The sequence below is a fragment of the Pinus tabuliformis genome, chromosome 7, assembly GCF_031772625.1.
Source record: "Pinus tabuliformis cultivar Carrire ecotype Pingquan chromosome 7, CPIR1, whole genome shotgun sequence".
Classification (NCBI taxonomy): Eukaryota; Viridiplantae; Streptophyta; class Pinopsida; order Pinales; family Pinaceae; genus Pinus; species Pinus tabuliformis.
This window is the reverse complement of record NC_142293.1, coordinates 1,854,438,700-1,854,447,812: the sequence shown is the minus strand read 5'-3', so window position 1 is coordinate 1,854,447,812 and position 9,113 is coordinate 1,854,438,700.

Here is a 9,113-nt window from a genome sequence, read left to right as displayed (position 1 = left end):
GAAGAAATGGACCCATCCATGATTACCACATTCTTGGAGACCTACATGAAACTATTACGCAATAGCAAGGCTGTAAAGGGACTGCAGGAGGTGATCAATAGGTGCACTGGGAAGGAAAATGCTACTAACAACCTATGCATAGTTAGAAATATTGGTAAACATAAGGCAAGAACTGGACATGAGATGAGACTCGTCGTCTACATAGGAGAATACAAAATGGATGAAGTTATCTTGGACCTAGGGTCAGACGTGAATGTTCTACTGAAATAGACATGGGAAAGGATGGGGAGACCTACGCTACAGTGGTATACGATTCGGTTAAGGATGGTGAATCAACAGAAAATCATCCCAATGGGGAGGTTACAGGGGGTAACAGTTGATATTGAGGGTGTGAGTGCACTAGCTGATTTTGAAGTGATAGAGATTGTGGATGACAACAATCCCTACCCCATGTTCCTTGGGATCGATTGGGCCACTGACATGAATGGGGTAATCAATCTAAAGAAGTGGAAGATGATATTTGAAAAGAAATTGCTCTGCGTAGTAGTGCCCCTAGACCCTACAAAAGGATCATGCTATATTGAACCAATCCGCGATTATGAAAGTGATGACAATATGGACTAGAGTTACAAGATAACAGCGTGAGATTAGGATTGGATGAATTCAATAGTAGATGGACGTATTGCATGGGAATGCGAAAGTTCCTGCCCATCAGCTTTAGATGAAGTACTGGAGCACTAAAAAAATTGACTGCATGAAGTATCTACACTGTGTTATAATATGATCACCAAGTCATTGCACTGTGTATCATGAGATGTAAGAAATCTACCTTACTGTGATGGTTTAACTGATGTTGATCACTTTTTGGATGCATTTGAGAGAGAAGTGCCAAATAAAAATCTCTTCCAGGCCTTGGAATGGGTATTGCACACTACACCTGCGATATGGTCGAGAACACACAAGGATAGTTTTGATGATTGTTGCGTATACAGAAAAATGATGAGAGTGTGGTTTGGCCACCCACAAGTGCAGATAATAGAAAAATATGATTGGAGAAATGATCTGTGCGACCATTTGGCCAAATGGACTGAAGTGTATGGAGTGAGGCTTCAACTAGAGTGGGTCCATCTATTTTGTCATACTTTGGATGTTATACCGATGAATTGGTACTTGGAGACATCACTCCGTCATGGCAGTGAAGAGTGGGATGTTTTGCGCCAAGGATTTTTGATGACGTTCAACTTTGAGGATGGGTTTGAATGTATCGACGAAGCATTGTAGGAGGTTAAGGCAGTAATCTTTAGGATACTACAGGATCCTCTAGATTTGATTCAACCTGATTGGACTACCCACTTGAGCCACATGTTGGAATGCTACAATGTAACACTGGAAGAAGAAGACGAAGACCTGAGGAAGATTAATATTCCAGAGACTGAAGGTCACTGCAAAGTTGAGGGACCACAACTAGAGAACCCAGACATAACCGAGCCTCTCAAAACTAGACAGGTGAACATTAGCATGGAGGTAGAGCCAAAGTTTGAAAAGATTGGGGACTACTAGGAGGACACGACCGTAGATAAGGTTGCCAAACTTCTCCACGAATATCATGCTTTGTTCCCCACAAAGTTTTTAGATTTGAAAGGGATAATAGGGGACTTGGGTGTTATTAGCTCAAAATTAGGCCCTGGAAGGCTACAGACCAGGAAGAATTCAAGTAATTGTTTCAAACCTACTTTAGGTTGAGGTTTAGCCTCCCCAACATGAGAGGGCTCTCTCAAAGGATTAAAGGTTTTTGATTATGATCAAGATGGATAACTCTTGTGAAACAAATAAAAAATTAAAATGGTGGAAACAAACTAACAAGTATCCATTGGGCTTATGGAGTCATATATGATTTAGTATTAACAGTAGGGTTGGCTTTGCATAGAAGTCAAGGCATTCAGATTTCAACACACCAAACATATACAAGGCAGTTTACGAGTATATGAAGGAAATTAGAGCACTGTTAATGATTTCTAAGTAATCACATACTCATAACACTCTAGATAACATGAAAATACAACAAAATAAACTCATTACATTGAACTCTTTATGATTCTTGAGAAGCATAAGCCAGTACTGTATTACCAAAAAACAGAGTCTTTACATAAGCCAAATATCAGAGCTTTTTTTTTTATAAATTTCCAACCCATGGTACATTGCTCTTTCTCCTATATATAGCATTCTTTTACAAGGCTGAGATTCCTCCTCCAACATGAGGGGAACTCGAATTCTACTTCTTATGACACCTATTCAAATTTTAACTACCTATTAAATTTAACAAACTGCTAACTAGACTTTTTAGAGATCTAAGTCAAATAGGAGTCTAACTCCATATCATGCTAATAATAGCCTTAATTACAATCAATTCTCGTTCTTTGCCAAGTGGTATTTTTTAGTTTGGCTGTGGTAGGTGTTTGTAGTTGCCTGCTGGCCCTTAATGTCACATCTTCCCCATTGCTCTTGAAAAGTAGGAAACTGCCCCTATTTACCTGCTTTTGGTTTTCCTCAAAGATACTCGGAACCAATGAACCATGCCCTTCTTCTTTGATTATACAAAAATATATTAGGATGCCACGTCCTTGATGTGTTGTCAACCTTTTCCATGTGTGAAGACAAGACCTCCTCCAAGCTATCTGATATATCATGAACTATAGTAACTCTGATCACTTTATAACAAAAAGTTTAGAGTTCGAATATAGGTCTCTTCCACCTGTTTCTTCCTTTGTTGAATGTTGACACCTGTTACATGATCCTTTGAAAAGATTCCTTTTTCAAAAATTTCCCCTCAGTCCCTCAAAATTGGTTGACTGGGTTTTAATTATGTAGCTACAACAGTTTCGTAGCGCGATACGAAACTGCTGTGCGTTAGGCATCATTTTCAGCAGTTTCGTAGCATGCTACAAAACTGTTGTGTAATCACCAAAACACAGCCTAATACCAAAAATCTGCTATCTTGAGCTTCTTTATATTTAAACATCCTTTTCAATTGCTCCAAATCTTTTCAAAACTGAGTGGAAATGTATGATTCTTCAAGAAATATTATAACAAGGAAAACCATCAAAATTTGAAACATAACCTTACTTGATGTGTGACTTTCTTAAGGAGATTCTTTTTGTTGGCTTAACTGTATCTTTAAGTCCTCAATTTGTTCCTTTATGACTATGATCCCAGCTCTCAGGTTTGTATTGACCTTTTTGATGAATTGTGCTTCCTTTATTGCAAGGACAGTCCAGCTACGGAATTGAACATTACAATCAACCACCTCGGGTATTTGAAATGTTTTGTCCTCCCACCGAGCTTGCATTTGGTTAAAATAAACCTCCTTTATTTCAAATTTCCTGGAGGCTTTGACTCTATTAGCCCTGTCTTTTCCTGACTCTATCAAATTTTCTTGAACCAGGGGAGATTCTTCAATATCAATGGCTTGCAGTAAGTCATTCAAGTCTCCTTTTGAAACAGGGCTTTCCTCAATAATCACTGACTTGCCTTTTTCTTTAGCTACCTGGCTCCTAGTCCTTCTTCTTTGGACTCCTTCACCTATGTTTGATTCATGTGCACCTTCTTTGACCTGATTTTTCTCTTTAAGGGACTGCTGGGGTGTATCTTGGATAGTTAGTGGCTTGGTGGATTCCCTTAATTGTTTCCTAGCCTTCAACTTTGCAAACCTCCTGGATCTTGTTTCTGCCTAATGACCAGTTGTTGTCGGAAGATCTTTTGCAGTTGAGGACTGAGACTGGTCTTGTTCTTGAAACGAGACATGAATATGAATGTGGGCTAGTCCCTACCTACTCTCTAGAGTTCATGCAGAATGATCAGCTTAATTAAACCGTGATGAAACAATGAGGTCTCAAAGGCTTCTTTCCTTAGCTGCACCTTATCACACATTTTGCTTAAGCTACAAAATAAGTAAAAAGGTAAATCAAGGGATATCTTTCCTGTAAAATGTAGCAGAAGCTTGAAATGATATGAATACACCTTATTATATCTCCCTTCACAGGTAAGGTACCTTTGCATACAGGTAAGCAGATTGGCATATGAGTCCTTGACATAATTTCTAGGCACATACTTGTTTAAATCTGAGTCAATGTACTCTGGCTTTAGAAATTCTTTGCAGGGGGTCATAGAAAATTTGAAATTATTAAACCAAGTTTCTTGTCCCCTTGGAATCTCAGTAACTGTGGATATTACCTCTGGTGAGACTTGCAATTCGAGCATCCCAACCTTTGAATTCAGCCCTATGAAATTCAAAGAAAATTCCTTGGTGATTTGTGCATGACCTCCCTGGTGTTTCTCACAAAAATTCCAACATCCAACCTACTTGAATGCATGCTCAACTTCTTTGTTTTTCAAGATAATGTCTACACCTTCAGGTTCGTTTCTCAAACATCTGCCTAATCTTTTGTCTTTTCTTTCTGCAGATCCCTCCATGAGACTTCTGCGTAATGAAGGTTTGAAATACTACCACTACTCAATCTTCAATCTCTGCCTTGATTGAATGGCTGCCTCGCTTGAAAACTGCCTCTCTTGATAACTACCTCGCTTGATAACAATGCATTCAAATGGAAAACTTGCAGACTTGTTCCTCATGCAACGAATACAATCATAATTAAGATTGTGAATACCTGGCTTTTCTTGGAACTTGCAATTCGAGCAAACCAAGGTATCTAGCGGCTGTAATGATGGAGACAAGTGGTTGGACATGATATGTGGAGTGTATAAGCTGACAGTGAATGATGCAACCATAACTGAACTTGACAGGTTTGACAGTTAGGAAATATTTGCTACGGATTGCACGAATCTCTGATTTCGTAGCGCAGCCAGTGTAAAATTTGAATTATGCACTACGAAATCACTTAAAACATGTTGCGTTGCGAAACTGCTAAAAAGGATTTATGCACTACGAAAACACTTCAAAATGATTTATGTGCTACGAAATCACCTAAAGAGCTTTGTGGCACATAGTAACCTTTGAACAAAGATGACACATGGTTATGAGAGCGGTGATGAATGAGAATGCATAGTTGACCTTTATTTAAGTATACCATCAAGACTCCTAAGACTCAAACTCTAAGGCAAACAAAAATCAAACTTAGACTAGCACCGACCTTTACCATCAAACTAATGTGAGAAATTTGGGCATTAGAATTCTTAAGTGATAACAGGTGTCATGGAGATCACTCTAAAACCAGACGCGAAGCCAGTTAAGCAAAGACCTTACCACCTCAATCCGAAGTATAGAGAAAAGGTATTCTTAGAGTTGAATAAGATGCTCGCAGCAGGTATTATTGAACTGGTGGAAGAATTTGATTGCGTAAGCCCAATAGTAGTTTAGGAAAAGAAGCAGAAGGATGAAATAATGATATGTGTAGATCCCAGGAAGTTGAATGACGCCTGTGTACATGATCCCTTCCCAAATCCATTCACCGATGAGGTGCTGGATAATGTTGGTGGCCAAGAAGCATATTCATTTATTGATGGGTTCACATGGTACCATCAGATCAAGATTGCGTCGGAGGATAGAAGTAAGACAACCTTCACGACTGAGTGGGGATGATTTTAGTACACTGTAATGACTTTTGGGTTAAAGAATGCACTGACGATCTTTTCGTGCGTAGTCATCGCAGCGTTCAAAGATTTCATCCACAAATATTTGGAGGCATGCTTTAACGATTGGATAGTCTTTGGACTGGTAAAGCGCCACGTAGCAAGTCTACGTTTGATGCTAGATAATGTCGGAGGTACTAGATTGCACTCAATCTGAAGAAATGTTTGTTTTGTGTCCCTTTTGGGATCTTGCTAGGTCATGTGGTATGCAGAAAAGGCTTGATGGTAGACCCTGTGAAGATCGTGGTCATAATCAATTTGGAGGCACCAAGGAGTGTGAAACAGTGGCGCGCAATGCTGGGGCATACAGGATACTATAGGAAATTCATCAAGAGCTATGCCCAGATCACCGTGTTGATGGAAAAACTGTTAAAGAAGGATGTTACATTTTGTTGGAATGAAGAATGTTAGAAGAGCTTGGATGTGCTAAAGGAGAAAATGGTCACCGCGCCGAACCTAGTCTTACTAGATTGGAAAAAGGAATTTTATGTGCATGTGGACACATCATGTATTGCATTGGGAGTAGTACTGACACATGTCGGTGAAGAGGACTTGGATTATCCTATCGCATTCGCAAGGTGGAAGCTGTCCAAAGTTGAGAAAATTTTTTCCACAATAGAGCGTGAAGGATTAGCTATGGTGTACACGCTCCAGAAGTTCAGGCATTATCTATTGGGTGGACATTTTAAGATGTATACAGACCTTCTGCATTGAAATACCTGGTCAACAAGCTTATGTTGGGGGGGGATATATGCAGGTGGCTATTTTTGTTCCAAGAATATGATTTTGAAGTCACTGTGAAACCAAGACGATTGAATGCAGGACTAGATCATCTATCGCACATTGAAACTGGGGAATAGCCTACTAATTTGGAGGAAGGAATACCCGACACACAACTCTTTGTATTTCACAGTGTGGAATGTCACTTTGAAGATATTATACACTTCCTGATGACAAGAACAGTTGTGGAAGGATATACAAGTCAACAAAAGAAGGAACTGGTGGTGCACGCGACAAACTTTTTTGTCATTGCAGGGCACTTGTACAAAATGGGATAAGATGAAATATTGTGACATTATGTGCTAGAGTTTGAATGAAACAACATGCTGAGGGTCATGGTGAAGCCACGGGAGGTCATTATGTAGGAAAAGCAATAGCACAAAAGATTCTATGTGCTAGGTTATGGTGGCCGACACTGCATAAGGATTCAAAAACATATTGTAGGGCATGCAATGCATGCCAAAGGATTAGAAAATCCTCATGGAGGGATGAGCTACAACTAAATCTATAGGTATCATTACAACCCTTCAAGAAGTGGGCGATTGAATTTGTAGGACCAATTCAGCCTCCAGAAAAGAAGATGGGTGCGCGGTACATCATCACTACGACTGAGTACTTAACTAGATGGGTGGAGGCACAACCTGTGAAGGAATGTACATGTGTGATAGAAACAAAATTCATCTTTGAGTACATTCTCACAAGAATTGGTTATCCAAAAATTTTAATGAGTGATCACGGTATGCATTTTCTTAATGAGACGATTAGTGCGATGACAAAGGAATTTCAGGTTTACCATCAGTAAAGTATGCCTTATCATCCGTAGGCTAATGGGACGATGGAAGCATTTAATAAAATATTGGAGAGCACACTAACAAAGGTTTACAATGCTCAAATAAATGACCGGGGTGTTCGCGTACCCGCAGTGCTATGGGCTCATAGAATGAATTGTAAGTAGCTGGCTAGACAAACGACATTTAGGCAGGTTTATGGCGTAGAAGCTGTGATGTTGATGGAGTAGATTGTACCTAGTTTGTGCATAGCCACATTCACAGGGATGGTGGATCGCAGAGCCCTGGAAGAGAGGCTCGCACAACTAATAGAGCTTGAAGAGGATACATTTCTAGCTGGATTCCATCAAAAAGTTCAAAAGGGGCGTGAAAAGGCATGGCACGATCAGCACATCAAACTGTGCACCTTCAAGGTAAATTATTTAGTGTTACTATATGACAACAAGTTTGATAAATTTCTTGAAAAATTTCAGATGCATTGGTTGGGGCCCTATGTCATCAAGGAGATTACCGATGGTGGAGAAGTTTAGTTGGTAAAGTTGAATGGAGAGCCATTCCCAAGGAAGGTGAATGGCAGCCAAATGAAGCCATACACCGATGATCCAACTAGATGACTACATGATGGAAGCATAGTCTTAGCACTCTAGGCAGCTGAAAGGACGCACGAGGCTATAAACTGCACTACCCTTGTTGTCAAGCTGCATGATTGGGCAACTACGCGAAATGAAGGAATGTCACAGTGTCCGTAGAAATGCGCGGGGAGCTGCTCTATCAAAGAAGGGACTACACAGGGATGCTGGAAAAGCAATGGCAGCTGAGGGAGCTACCCCAGAGGTAGAAATGGAAGTTGAGGGAGCTGCCCCGGAGGTAGCAATGGCAGTTGACGAAGCTGCCCCAGAGATAGAAAGTGTCAAAGTACCTACAGGGGTGCCCAAATCACCGAGGTCGCCCAAGCTGAGGCCTATGCTGACCAAAGAGGGTCTGAAAACGAAGAAAGATAAGTAGAAAGCAACATCGTCAGTGCGAGCGTCACCCAGAAAATGCCTGCAGAAGGAAAAGCCCACCGCGCAGGAGAAGGGCAAGGTAATTGACCTGGAACCTGAAGAAGACAGTGAAGAAATCAATACGGGTGGGGAAGACATTGACATGGGGGCCGAGGACATTGATGTTGAAGGGTCTGACTTTATCTCTAAACTAACCAGATACATTCCTCCGTGCCGAGGCAAGGCAAAGGTCTCAAGGACATTGATGAGAGAAAATTCACACTGCATACACCATTGCTGCCGAACAGGATCGCATTTGAAGGACCTCTCTTGGCGTTCGTCCCCCATTTAAAGCTGGAGGATTAGGATTTGGACAATACAGAGAGCTTTCCCCACTTAGCGACTGATCAATTCATGCTTCCTGTCTTCTATAAGGACATTGGTGTGACGGCGCTGGAGCCAAGGAAGTGGATAAAAGGATTGGACAAGGCAGGATTGCAAAACATGCTATGGGTGCTGTATTACAAATGCACGCCCATAACCGTGAAAGTGATCAAAAATCTGTTATTCTTAGTTCAGGATGGGTGCCTATGGTTAGAAGAACCAATACCAATTACTAACATGTTGATCCATAGGATCACTCGGTTGCCGCATTCAAGATTAAATCCGGCCATGGCATTTGGCGGAAAGACAGGTGAGTGCAGCCTTGCCAAACAAATGAAGGACAAATTTAATCTTGTCAAGAGGGCGCGTGGCTACTCCATTTCTAGTGTAACTGACCCTGCGGTCAAAGTAGCCACCCAGATCCTGGCGGGGAAAATTATGAGGAAGTGTTGTGCAGATGAAGTGCCAGCACTAGTAGTATCATTAGCGACCCAGTGTGCAGAGGGCGTATAATTCAACTGGGCATGCTACT